The sequence below is a fragment of the Elephantulus edwardii genome, unplaced genomic scaffold (assembly GCF_000299155.1).
Source record: "Elephantulus edwardii isolate Elephantulus edwardi_28Jun2011 unplaced genomic scaffold, EleEdw1.0 scaffold00115, whole genome shotgun sequence".
Lineage (NCBI taxonomy): Eukaryota > Metazoa > Chordata > Mammalia > Macroscelidea > Macroscelididae > Elephantulus > Elephantulus edwardii.
The window spans coordinates 10,422,146-10,436,813 of record NW_006399865.1 but is presented as its reverse complement, the minus strand read 5'-3'; the positions used below and the strand labels follow the sequence as shown (position 1 = coordinate 10,436,813).

Sequence of the window (14,668 nt, the reverse complement as noted above, 5' to 3'; positions counted from 1 at the left end):
TCCCAGTAGTGGAATTGCTGGGTCAAATAATATTTCTATTTCCAACTTTTGAGAAAGCACCATACTGCTTTCCAGAGTGGCTGCACCATTTTACACTCCCACCAACAGTGAATATAGGCTCCATTTTCTCTGCAACCTCTCCAGCTTTTGTTGTTTCCTGTTCTGCTAAATTTTACTATTCTTACTGGGGTGAGATGATATTTCATAGTAGTTTTGCTTTGCATCTCTCTTAGAGCAAAAATCCCTAGATTTTTTACATTTCTTCATGTGTTTCCTTGCCATCTGAATGTCTTCTTGGTAAAGTATCTGTTCATATATTGTGCCCATTTTTCAGTTGGGTTGTTTACCTTTATCTTTTTGTGGATTCTCGAGTATTTTATAAATTCTAGATATATATCCCCTATCTGACAGGTCATTACCAAACATTTTTTCCCAGTCTATGGCTTCCCTTTTTACCCTACTGGAGAAGATTTTGGATGTACATAGGGATTTGATTCTTAAAAGATCCCATTCATCTATTTTATCCTCTTCTGGTTATAGGTTTCTCAGGATACTTGGAAGGTTGTTTATATTGAGGATTGGGACTTTTAGAGTTCTTCCAAGCTTTTCTCTAAAGAAATTTATAATCCTTGGTTTTAGTCCTAGGTCCTTGATCCACTTTGAGTTGGTTTTCATGTATAGAGTGAGATATGGATCTTGAGTTTTCTGCAGATAGTTTTCCAATTTTGCCAAAACAATTTGTTAAAATGGCTGTTGTTTCCCCACTTTTCTGACTTCTTCTCCTTGTAAAAAATCAATAGACTATGGGTAGATGGGCTTATTTCTGGGCTCTCAATTCTATTCTATTGATCTATGTGTCTATCATTGTACCAGTATCACGGTGTCTTGACCACCATGACAGTGTAGTAGGATTTGAAATCAGGGAGTGAGATGCTTCCTACCTTGTTTCCCTTTTTGAGGCGTACTTTGCTTACTCAGGGCCTCTTTCCATTCCAAATGAAATTGGAGATTGCCTTTTCCATCTCATTGAAGAATTGAATTGGTATTTGTATTGGGATTGCATTGAACGTGTAAATTGCCTTTGGTAGTATTATCATGTCCACAATACTGAGTCTTCCTATCCATGAGCAAGGGATATTTTCCATTTCTCCAGGTCTCTTTTTGATTCTTGTAGTAATGTTTTGTAATTTTCTTTGAATTCTGGTTAGATTTGCTCCCAAGTATTTAATCTTGTGATTAGCTATTGTGAAGGGTCTTCTTTTCCATAGCTTTAGCACTGTATTCTCTTTCTCACTGTAGAGAAATCCAAATTATTTTTGTATGTTGATCTTGTATCTTGCCACATTGCTAAACTGGTCAACTATGTCTAGTAGTTTTCTTGCTGAGTCTTTAGAGTTTTCTAGGTATATTATCATATCATCTGCATATAAAGATAATTTTACCTCCTCTCTGCCATTTTGGATACCTCTTATTTCCTTCTCTTGTCTTATTGCAATTGCTAAGTCTTCCTATACAATACTGAATAGGAGAGGTGATAGTGGGCATCCTTGCCTAGTTCCTGTTCTCAAAGGGAATGCTTTTAATCTCTCTCCATTGAAAACAATGTTATCTCTCAAGTTTGCATATATACTTTTTACTATATTGAAGTAATTCCCCTCTAATCCTATTTTGTTGAGGCTGTGGAAGTGGGCCTCCTTCAGGGTCTGGTTGATGTGGAAGTAAAGGCCTTGGCAGAGCACAGACTGCTCGGGGGCAGGCTGGGGGGTGTTGGGGCTCGAGCCGGTGATGATCTGGTATAAGCTGGTTTCTGGGCCACTCGCCCGGTCTGGGCTGTTGATGCTGCTGCTGCCGCCACCACTCTCATACTGGAAGACTCTGTGTCCCAGGAATCTTGGAAGGCAGGGTTCCGGCTACTCCTCTTAGTCTGCGGAGGGAGGTGGTTGTCCTCATCATTTCCATTCCTTCTCCTTTTTCTGGGGCGGAGGCGCTCGCTCATGGTAATTGGTGGAGGGGAGCACCGCGGCTTCGGCTTCGTGTGAGGCGGGAACAGAGGCCGGCGTGCTCCAACGGCTGCCACGCCCACTCCCCAATTTTGTCAATTTTATTGATCTTTTCAAAGAACCAACTCCTAGTTTTGTTGATAGTTTCAATTGTTTTTCTGTTTTCTATTTCATTTATTTCTGCTCATTTTTACAATTTCAGGTTTTTTAGAGGGTGTCGGGTCTTGCTGTTCTTTTTCAGTTTGCTGAAGATGTTGAGTTAGAGAGTCAATGGTCAATTTTCCCTGCCTTTTGATGTGTTTGCTTATTGCTATAAATTGACCTCTGATTACTGCTTTGGCTGTTGACCAGAGGTTTTGGTAAGTGGTGTTTTCATTGTCATTTGTTTCAAGAAACTTTAATTTCATTTTTTATGTCTCTAGTATCCACTCATGTTCAAGCAGGGTGTTGTTCAGCTTCCAAATGTATGGTTTTTCCTCCTTTATCCTCTCATTAATAATTTCTAATTTTGCAGCATTGTCCTCTGAAAAGATTCTTTGTATTATTTTTGGGTGGTTTTTTTTTTTCCATTTATTGATGCTTGCCTTGTGACCTGAATCCTCAGCATCTTTGTTGAGTTTCTTTCTGGTAGTTTTATCTTTTCTTGAGAATGGTGTATTGAAGTCTCCAACTACTATAGTAGTGCTGTCTATTTCCTTTTTCAGTTTTGTTAATGTTTGTTTTCTATATTTCGCAACTCTATAATTTGGTGCATAGATATTTAGTATTGTTATGTCCTCTTGTTCTATTGACTTCTTAAGCATTACGTAGTGACCTTCCTTGTCCTTTGTGAAGGTTTTTGTATTGAAGTCTACTTTATCAGAAATTAATATCACTACTCCTGCTTTTTTCTGGTTGCCCTTTGCTTGGTATATTCCTTCCCTTTTATTTTTTAGGAGAGACAGGTCTTTAGAGAGGGACATCAAGCTTGGGTAGAGTAGGGGGACAGCACAGGAGGGGAAGACCCTCTATGAGGTGGATTGATTCAGTGACTGGGGTAATGTGGTGGGTGTGACAGAGACAACAACATTTTTTAAGGAGAGACAGGTCTTTAGAGAGGGACATCATGCTGGGTAGAGTAGGGGGACAGCACAGGAGGGGAAGACCCTCTATGAGGTGGATTGATTCAGTGACTGGGGTACTCGGGATGGGTGTGTTGGGGGCAATGAGACTGGCACAGGATAGACCACGGTTTAGGGCTGTTGTACATAGGGTTGCTATGAGTCACAAACAACTCGACGGCACATAACAACAACAACAACTTTATCTTCACTTTTCAGGTGTGTCTCCTGTAGACAGCAAATTGATGGATTCTCCGCCCCCTCCAATGTTCTACTCTATTTCCCTTCAGTGGTGCATTTAAACCATTCATATTCAGTGTGATAATTGAGAGTCAAGCTTTTATTGCTATCATTTTGTTGAGTTCTTTTTGGTGTTGTTTCTAGTTACTTTGCTCCATCCTGCTTTCTGTGGCATCTCTGTCAGAGGATGCCTCTCATTTTTTCCCTGCAATGCTGGTCTTGTTTTTACAAACCCCCTTAGGTTCTGGTTTTCTAAGAATATCTTGATCTCTCCTTCATATGTGATGGATAATTTTGCTGTGTACAGTATTCTTGGTTGACAGTTGTGTTCTTTGAGTTTTTGATATATGTCATTCCACTGTCTCTCCTTTGTTGCATAGTTTCTGCTGATAAATTGACACTTAATCTTATCTGCTCTCCCTTATAGCTTACTCTTTGTTTCTCCCTCGCTGCTTTCAGAAATCTCTCCTTATCTTTCATTCTGGCAAACTTGACTATGATGTCTTGGTAGTTTTCTTTTAGGGTCAATTCTATATGGTATTCACTCAGCTTCTTGAATACATATTCTCTCATTCTTCATTATGCCTGAAAAGTTTTCTTCTAGTAATTCTTCCACAACTTGTTCAGTGTCTTTACTTGATTCTTCCTGTTCTGGGATCCCGATTATGTACATATTATTTCTCTTTATAGTGTCCCACATTATTCTCAGGTTTTCTTCTTTTTCCTTCCTTTTTGATTCTGCTTTTTGTTCTAGCAGATCAGTGGTGACAATCCTATCTTCTGTTTCACTGGTTCTGTGTTCCATCTATTTTACTCTGTTCATGCGTTCCTCCATCATGTTGACAGCATCTGAAATATTGGTCCCCATATATTGGATTGTGGTTTCTTGTTTTTCCAGAGCCTCTAATGCCTTGTTTGTTTTATCTGCATTGTTTTAGATTTTTTTTAAGCTCTTCCTGGTTTTTGCTTGCAGTGTCCTGTAATTCTCCAAGCTTGTCTTTCATCCATTGAAAATATTCAATCATTGTTCTTTTAAGTTTTGTGTCACAAAGTTCCATCAGACATTCTGTCATCAGGAAATCCATTGATACTGTGTCACTTTTGGGGCATTACCACTTGCTTTGGGCCTGTGTAGGGTGTGACGTAGCCTGCTTCTTTTGTGACACTGCTGTGGTAGAGATTTTCATGCCTTTGGTGATCTTGATGCAGGTTCTTGATCTGATGTCAGTGCTCCAGAAAATGGTGGGGCAGCTACCCTATCTGGTTACTCTCTGAACTTCTGACTCAAGGGATGATTTGCTTCACTTCAGGAGAGAAAAACCCTGCGAATTAGCAGCCTCTCCTGTCATTCAACTGTTGTAGCTAGGCCAGTCCAAGGTGCTCCAGACTAAAGAGAGCTAACTGACTACACATGAAGAGATGCAAGGAGGAGTGCAGAGAAGCACACAGGGTGGTCTGTGTGGAGACACACACTGGGTGGGCATGCACACAGACTCACGCAGGGTGGGCATGCACACAGATGCACACAGGGTGGTCGTGCATGCAGATGCACGCAGGGTGGGTGTATGCACAGATGCATACAGGGTGGGCTTGTTCATTGACCTAAATTGTAAACCAAGAAGCCTTGGTTTTCCCTTTGAGAACTGGGTCTGCTGCCTCACTAGAGCTCCAACTGTCTTGCTCCCTTTTGCTTGAGCTTAAGGGGTCCCACATGGTCCAGTCAGACAGCAGTGATCTTCACAAAGTACCTAACTCAAAATCCAGCTGTCCTGCTCACTCCTGGCATTTCACTCCAGGCACTCCTGCTCCAGGTGCAGGTGTTAGCTCCCAGATCAGGTGTTACCTCCCAGATCAGGTGTCAGCTCATGGTGCAGGTGTCAGCTCCCTTCTTTATCTCTTTGAGCCTCAGTTTCCTTGTGGAGTCATTGTGGCTATTAAATAATGCATCTGAATGGTTTACTACAGAGTCTTCCACACAATAGGTGTTCAACAAATTATTATAATAATAGTATATCAATTTATTGGGTATCATGTGAGGCACTCTGCTAAAAATGTTACAATCTATATCTTATTTCCTTTTTGTGGTTTTTATGTACCATCAAGTCAGAACTTACAGAAACCCTATAAATATCAGATTTGAACCCTACCCTATCCTGTGACATCCTCATCATCCCTGCTGTACTTGAGCCTATTGCTCCAGCCACCATGTCAATTCATCTCATTGAGGCTTTTCCTCTTTCACTGACTCTCCACTTTTTCAGGCATCTTTTAGAAGGCTGGCCTCTTCTAATAGCATGCCAACAATATGTGAGATGGGAGTTTCATTATCCTTCCCTCCAAGGAACATCCTGGCTCTATCTTCTCCAAGACATATAACAACAGACTGTCAGTAGGGTTTTGGTTTGTTTGGGGTTTTTTTTTTGTTTTTAGTTTGTTTTAAGAAAATCACAATTCTTCACAACTTCTACCATTAAGAGGTGATCACTCCTTGATGGTGTGTTTTAGCCAGTCTAATGTGAAAGAAGCTACAGTACCTGAATTCTGAGCTTAGCACTCAGCAGGCTTTGCAGATTTTTGCTCTTGTGCCTGGGACTCTGCCCAGTTACCATGTAAACAAGGCCCGTCTAGGCTTCTGGAGACTGTGAGACAAATGGAGCTCAGGCATGCCTTCCAGCTAACACAGTCCTAGAGCAACCAGACCAGCCAACCCAGCAGTTGACCAGATCCAGATGAGTGAGCCCAATTGAGATCAGGTAAGCCTGACTTAGATTGGCATAAGCCCTCAGCTGTTCCCAGCCCAAGGTTCTGACTTGCAGAATGCTGAGCTAAATATTGTTGCTTTATTGTATTTTTTAACTTTGTTGTTGCTATCGTTGTTATGTGCCACTGAGTCACCTGTGTACAAGAGCTCTGAAGCCTGTACTGTCCTAAGCCAGTCTCACTGACTCCATCACACCTATTCCCATTGCTCCAGTTACTGTATCAATCCATCTCATCTAGGGTCTTTCTCTCCTGTGCTATCCTTCCACTCTTCCAAGCATGCTGTCCTTCTCCAAAGACTGGTCCCTCCTGGCCATGTGCCCAAATATGTGAGATGGAGCTTCAAAATCCTAGCTTTCAAGGAGAAACTTGATTTCACCCTCTCCAAAACAGACTTACTTGTTTTCTTGGAAGTCCATGGTTTGTTCAAGATTCTTCTCCAGCACCACAACTCAAATGCATTGATTCTTCTTCTGTCATCCTTAGTCATTGTCCAGCTCTCTGATGCATAGCAAGTAATTGTGAAGACCATGGCCTGGATTAAGCACACCTTAGTCTCTAGTCTGACATTACTGCTTCTCAGTACTCTGGAGAGGTCCCTTATAGCAGATTTTCCCAGTGCATTTCATCTTTGGATGTTCTGACTGCTGGTGCCAAGAGTGTTGATTGTGGAGCTGAGCAAGCTGTAATTGTTAAAAACCTTGATCTTGTCTCCATCTATCATGATGCTTCCAATTGACCCAGTGGTGAGAATCTTTGTCTTCTGATGTTACTCTTCAATCCATATTGAAGGCTGCAGTCCTTGACTTTCTGCAGCAAGCACTTCAGGTTCACCTCAGTTTTAGCAAGCGAGGTTGTGTCGTCTGCATTATGTGGATAATTTGTTGATTGTTCCTCCAATCCTGATGCCACATTCCTCCTCATAAATCATTAAGATGACAAGGTTGTGTCATCTGTGTAACATAGGTTATAGATTGTTCCTTCAATCCTGATGCCATATTCCTCCTCAAGACTCTCACCATTTAGGAGTCTGGAAGTCCAAATTCAGAGCACTGGTTCTAGAAAAAGACTTTCTGTCTCAGTTGTTCTGGATGAGGGTCTTCCTTGTCTCCTTCCTACATTTCACATCAGTCTTCTCCTGGGTCTAGGAGATTCTCAATTCAGGGCCCTCAACATGGTTGTTGTTTTAAATCACCCACTTCTGTGGTAACTTGTACTACAGCAATAAACAAGACATATTTTGGACTGGACTCTCTTGCTTCTAGATTGGGCCATGTGACTAATCTTCTCAAGTTGAATGTGAGGTGAAAGTTGTATGTCTCACTTCTATACCCAGGTGTTTTAGGAGCTGGGGTATATGCATTTATCCTCAACTTCTCATCCTCTGTCAACTAGCTGCAAAAGTTCCAGCAGAGGGCTCCCAGGCATGTAGAATAACAAAATGGCAAGAACCCAGGTCCTCAAATCACCAGTTGGAGAGCAGCCACCAAATGAGCACGTCCATTTGGACTTCACATGATTGTGTAATAAACTTCTATTGTGTTAATCAACTGAGCTTTGTCTTCTTTAGAGGAGCTAACAGTGCTTTAACTAGCATATAGGAATCATATAATTGAATTATTCCCATTTTAGAGATTAAGACAATTCAGTAACAAGAAACTAAGCTGGTAAGAATTGGAATACGAACGCAGGCTGCCTAATTCATAACAATGTCATATCTTACTTCTCCAAGATAGGCAGAATCGTCATTATTATTAAGATCCCTTCAGACTCCATGTCTTACCCTTATCTCATTCTCTAAACTTTCTTGGCTTTGAGGTTGGTGGGTGTAGGAAAAAGGATTCTATTTGAAATCTCTTTCCCTATCAGAATCTACTTGTCTAACCATTCAAAGTCCAAGAGAATGGTCAGAAGATCTTGGGCAAACAGAACATGTAATAAGGGAGTTACCCTCATCCACAGCTTTCTTCAGCGCTCTGGACTCACCACAATCTACATATTTCCATTTTCTCCCTTGCCTCCCATGTCTCTTAATACAATATGCAGCCTTGATCCAATATTACAGGGATCAGTACAGTGAAAGGATGAAGGAATGTTAGCTGCTGGGGTCAGCAAGGAGGGAGGAGAGTGGCTGTTTCCTGTGCTTTTTATTCAGCATGAATTAACTGAGCACCTTACTCTGGCAGACATTTCCTGCCCTCAGTGGGCTTACAGTTGGCGGGGGGCGGGGGAGGGAAGAACAGATGGAATCTTAATTGAAGTGTGTATCTACTTAGAGGCAAATGAATACGACAGATGAGTGATGATATATTTATTCAGTGATTATTCTGCCAACATCTATGGCAGTGGCTCCTAACTTTAACTTGTATGTAAATCACCCAGAGAGGCTGTTTTAAATACCAACTATGGAGCCTCATGCCAAGAGGTTTCTTCTAATCTGGTAGGTCAGGAGTGAGGAGTCCTGGTGGGACAATGGTTAAAACACTAGCCTGCTAATTGAAAGGTTGTTGGTTTGAACCCACTAACCAAACACTCCATGGACAAAACATGCAGCAGTCTGCTTCTGCGAAGATGACAGACAGCCTTGGAATCCCTACAGAGCAGTTATGCTCTGTCCTCTAGGGTCACTGTGGGTTGGCATCAACTTGGGGGCAAGCTTTAGATTTGAAGCAGGTTTGGGTAAGATGTGGGGAGACAGGAAGTTTTATTCATAACCAACTGACTGACAGAACCTTGCAGATAATACTTTGAGAAACTGTGGTCTCCAGCAGGGTTGGCACATCCACAGAACCTGGTGGTTGTAGAACCAGGACTCACGAGCAGATCTAGGCCCACCTCTGCAACTAAAGCTGGGGGCACTGGGCAGCAACACGTCACTGTGTACTGCACGTCAGCACTACAGGATGCCCAGAAGAACAGCCAGCCAAGAACACAATGGAATCCTCTGAGACCTCAAGAACAGATGGAAGGAAAGAGCATTTGTCACCACCACAGTGACAATGTGCTGAATGTGATTCAGGTAGCTGAGGGCTTTCAAGGAAGCTGCAAAACAGACGGAAACACTTGAGAGAAAACTCAGATTTGTCTGTAAATAAAATTTTCATTAAAAGGAAGAATTCACGCCCTAAGCAAGCAGCATGGGATTGTTTCAAGAAGAGCTGCCAGTGACGGCTGTGTCTTGGCTAAGACCTGGCCCTGGGAGCACATCTCTGCCCTATAATTAGAGGCTTGGTTCCCGAGGCTAGAGCAAGGATAAGTGGGTATAAATTACATGGGAGCCAAGTTCAGCTGGTGAGAAAGAACTTTCTAACAATGTCAAAATGGACATAGTTGTCATTTGAAGAACTTAAGCCAAGCCTAGATACACTGCTGTGTGTTTATTTACCAAGCCTTTGAATACTCTGTTTAATGCTACAGATACAATAAAAAAAGACCAAGACATAGTCTTTGACCTAAACACCCTCATTTTCTGGTAGGAGAGACGACAGGCAAACTTACAGCTATAATGTGATGCAATAAAACTCAAATAACAGACATACAAAAAACCTCATTGCCATCAAGCCAACTGTGACTCCATGTCTGAGGCTATAAGTCTTAATGGGAGGATTCTGCTCATCTATCTTCTGCAGAGCGGCTGGTGAATTTGAACTGCTGGAGACATATGGCCTTTTGGTTAGCAGCAGAACATGCTGTGGTCTAGGCCACCAGAACCTTTTGCAGTGAAACTGCTGTTGCTGGTGCCATCAAGTCAATTGTGACCCATAGCGACCCTATTAACAACAGATCTGAACCTTGCCTTACTTATCCTGCCCCATCCTCATGAGCTCTGCCATGCTCAACTCCTTGTTGAAGGCACTGTGTCAGTCCATCTCCTAGTCTTCCTCTCCTTTGCTCAGACTTTTCCAATTATTATATCTTTTTTCCTCAAGGGCCGGCACTTCCTGACAACGTTTTCAAAGTATGTGAGACAAAGTTTCCCCATCACTGCCTCTAAGGAGCACCTTGGCTGCATTTCCTCCAGGAGAAATTTGTTTTTTCTTTCGATACTCAGTGGGCTATTCAATGCTCTTCATCAGAACCCAATAAAGGCATTGGTTCTCAGTCTTCCGTAATCACTGTCCAACATTCACATGCTTATGAAACAAATGAAAAAACTATGGCTTGGGTTAAACTACGGCTTAGTCTGTAAACCCTCACCCTTGCTTTTCAGCACTCTGAAGAGAGCTCTGGTTCTGTAGACCACGGAGAGTTGTGTTCCTGATCCGTGGACCATGCCTCTCTGGCAGTTCTCTCTGGCAGTTCGAATTCACTAGCAGATCTCTGGGGGAAAGATGACCACTCTCTTCCTGTGTGAGTTACATAACAGAGGATTCCAATGAGTTGGTTAGGCAATGAGACCTTTTTTTTTCTTTTCCGTTTCCAGTCAGAACTGAGTCACAGCTGACCCTCCAGTGTGTTTTCTGAGTATGTGAATCACACTGCATGAGACTGTCTTTCTTTCCCCATGAGCAACTGGTAGGCTTGAACCACCAGAGAGGCGTGGCCTTTCAGTTAGCAGCACAGCTTTCCCTGATTACATCACCAGAGCTTCCTGGCAAGGAAACTAGGACACTTTGTTAACAACCATAAATCTGACACCTGGGTACTGCAAAAGCCCAAAGGCGGGGTGGGGGTGGGGGCTCTGGCATGGGTGAAAAGCTCAAGGAAGGCTTCCTAGAGGAGGTGACATAGATTTAAATGCCATGCCACTTGGAAGAGGAGGGATGGTGTTCTAGACAGACAGAAGTGCAGAGCAAAGCCTGGAAGCGTGGAACAGCATTATGGGGAGGAAAAAAAGGTAAGAAGAATGCATGCCAGGTCCTGAGGAAGTTAACAGGAAATTAAAAAAACCAACAAGAGAGATAAGATCATAAAGAATTTTGGGGAACTAAGGTGAGAGTTTTCATTGTCATCTGGAAAATTGTGAAGAGCCTTTGAAGATTGGCCTAGATGACTTTCTGAAGCCTTTTTAAATCTACAATTCCAAGGATCCTAGGAAGCCATTTGCTGCTCAAGTCACACTGTAAATCAGTAAGACATAGATATATATGTATATAAATGCAAAAGTATGACAATAGATTGTGCTGCAACACGAGGGGAAGCAGGCATTCATTACACACGTGCATCACTGAAGAGAATGCAAACCCTTCTGAAGGAAAAGGTGGCAATATGTGTAAAATGACACATAAAAGTTCCCTTTCCCTTTTGATCCAACAGCTCCACTTCAGAAAACACATCCACCAATACAAAAATACACATGCATGAAATATTTGCTCTGGCATCATTACAGTTGCAAAATACTGGAAATAGCCTAAGTGCTACTACTTGGGAAGGTAACTGAATAAACAAATGGAACATCTGCACAAAGCAGACAATTAAAAAAAAAGGAATAGGGAAGATCTCTAGGCACTGGTAAGGGAGCTCTGGTGGCTTACTGCTAGGTTTCCAACCCAAAGGCACATGGTTCAAATCCGCCAGCTGTTCTGTGGAAGAAATATGAGCAATCTCTTCCTGTGCAATTTACTGCCATGGAAAACCCACCAGAGGGGTCAGCTATGGGTTGATTATAACTCGATAGTACATAATAATTAGGAACTGATATGGAGTGAAGTCCAAAGCACAATAGTAAGTGAAAAAGAAAAGGAAAAAAATGACCTCAAGTATGCTGCCCTTTGTGTAAGAATATGTACATGTATCTGTTCAAACGTTCAAAAAGAAAGAAAGAAGGAAGGAACTAGACTCTGAAGACATTGGTTAGCTACAGGAGGTGATGGGAATTGGGGGGTGGAGATAACAACAGGGCAGTGGAGAGGGGAGCAATACTCATTATGAGTAGTTATTTGTGTTTGCTTCTGGATTTAAGATGTCAATGTTTCACATGCCTTTTTTTAGTATTTTTTCTGGTTTAAATTATTTTTATTTTATACTGGTTTGCATATACAACTTATATACATTGTGTTTCACACTTTCCTTCACTCACACTGTGTTCCAATCATTCCCATACCCTGCGTTTTACAAAATTTATCACCATTGATCTATGCCCAGCATTACCCTGTCTTTTCAGGTCCCCGCTGGATCTTTCCCATCTCCTACATCCTCTCCCTCAACCCACCAAATTGCACAAGCTCATGATTCCTTCCCTGTCTATCCTCACCCCTCTACTCCCTCCCCTTCTCCTCTTGGACCGTCATATACATTTTATAAGTTACTCTTCTATTTTTACAATAATGGCTTTATGAGACTGAGTTCATTCAGCAAAATGCTTTTCTGTCCTATGTTATGTAGTATTTTTTTAAATCACTTTCCTGACTGCTGTGTAGTATTTCATTTTTCACATGCCTTTTACTGAAGTAAATGATTAACTAAAACCATGATAGGAGCAGAGCTTAAAATGGTAGGCAATAGGCAACAAGCAAATAGAAGTATTACAGGGGAAGAATGTGCCAATGGAGACAAAAAGAAATAACTTTCTAAAACTGGATCTTGATTGTGTATTGTAAGGCTGAAGATTATGAAAAAGGTACCAACATTTCTGGTTTTTTATAGGGGTGTGGTTTAACAACCTGAAAGGCCATTGTGCGCGCTCACTCGGGCCATGGAGCTGGTTTTTTCCATGGGGTTCCCAGGCTGTAAATCTCTCTTTTTTTTTCTTTTTTTTAGGAGAAGCAGCCGAAAACAAAAGATTAATCATGTAGTTGTTTTTCCAGAGTTAAAACTTAAGACGAAATTAAATATGTATGCAAGGAGACAATGGGGACACCTTTTCAAGGATATATTAAAATTTACATGTGAGAGCTAAGGCTAAAATTCTCACAAAGTCCAAGTGTTGTTTCTGAGAATCAGTTAATCTGGTTCATTTGAGACGTGATTATGTATTTTTGTCTGATACTGATTTTACAAATATTGCTGCAAAGTCACTCATCATGCAGACTGAGCCTTTGTATGCAGAATTATAAACAACCAGTCATTTAAAGTTATACAACTCCAAGTAAATCAGATAAGAATCACACACTGTACACCAGAAATATTATTATGTGATGTCTGTCCCAGTAGGCTAGACATAATATGATCAAATTGCTGCTTGAAAGGTACTAAATTTACCCTAAATGTACTTTTGATTTTTGTTTTGGTCTTTCCATATACATTTTACTAGTTATCTATTTCTACATTAATGGTTTTATAGCATATTTATCCTTGTAGGACTGAGTGAGTTCACTCAGCATAATGCTCTCCAGGCCCTCCCAAGTTAGGTAGTAATTTTAGAAATCATTGCTCCTGCGTGCTGCATAGTATTCCATTGTGTGAATATACCATAATTTCTCAATCCATTCCATTGTGGTTGGGCATTTGGGTTGTTTCCATGTTCTTCCTATGGTGAATACTGCTGCCAGCTCTGGTTTCTTTACGGTTTATTCCTAATATTGGAGTAGCTGGGTCAAATGGTATGCCAATTTCTAACTCTTTGAAGAAGCACCAGACTGCTTTCCATAATGGTTGTACCATTTTACATTCTCACCAGCAGTATATGAGAATTCCTATCTCTCCACATCCTAGCCAGCATTTGTTGTTCCCTGTTCTGTTGAACTTTGTCACTGCTGATCTTCTTTCTCATTCTATGCGGGAGTTACTGTGATGCGCCACTCTGACCCCTTCCTTCCACATGCAAGTGCTCATTCCATTAGTTACGTGAAGTGTTGGCAGTCGAATACTCTCCTCTTGGTGGACTACAGCGGCCTCAGCAAAGGTGTGCCCCTAGGGACAGCTGCACCAAAGGCAGTGGTATAAAGACCTGAGCTCTCACCTCCAGCAGCTCTACAAGGTTCCCCAGCTCCTGGACTCCCAACAGGAAGCTCTGACACCTTGCTGTATCCATGTTGGATTTATTGTTGGGCATCAATGAGTTTGTTCAAACTCCTAGTAACCCCTTGTGATTGAGCAGAACTGCCTCAGAAGGAAGTTTTCGATAAAATCAGATTAACAAGTTCTTCTCTGGAAGAGCCACTTTCTGATTTCGAACCACCAACCTTTCAGTGAACAGGTTTATAGCTGAGTGTCTAACCATCTAGATCAGCAGGACTCCCTTCCCTCTGCTCTCTCACAGGTGTTGGGGCTGAGAGTACTCCGTAAAAACACCCTACAAACAAATCCCCCATCACGTCTGCTTCCCAGGGAACAGGGCTGGGGACACTGATGTCTGTTTTGGAAGAGCCCGCCGAGGACCTGATCCATAAATAATGCCTGTTAGAATCCAGATTGCTTCTGAGCGAGTTTTCAAAGAGGTCCTGTTTCTGTCTCCATAGACAAATATCTTCTTCTTTAGGTCCAAAGTAATTAAACACTGGTTAGTTAAAACAGAATCACCTTTTCAGGAAGTGCTTGCTTTCAATACTTTGTAATAACTGAGTGCATCCTGAATTCAGATTCCAGCACCTCTGTAGACTGAGACTTCACACACGGAGAGTTTTCGTACCACGAACCCACAGCTCGGCTCCAGGGTGCTTTGAACCTACCAGCTGCTCTGGCAGCTGC

The 14,668-nt window shown here is 41.8% G+C and overlaps 1 pseudogene; it reads right to left on the bottom strand.

Annotated features, from left to right (window-relative positions):
* Positions 1 to 1,996, bottom strand: part of LOC102861218 — a 116,606-nt pseudogene extending 114,610 nt beyond the window's left edge.
* Positions 1,997 to 14,668: the final 12,672 nt, after the last annotated feature.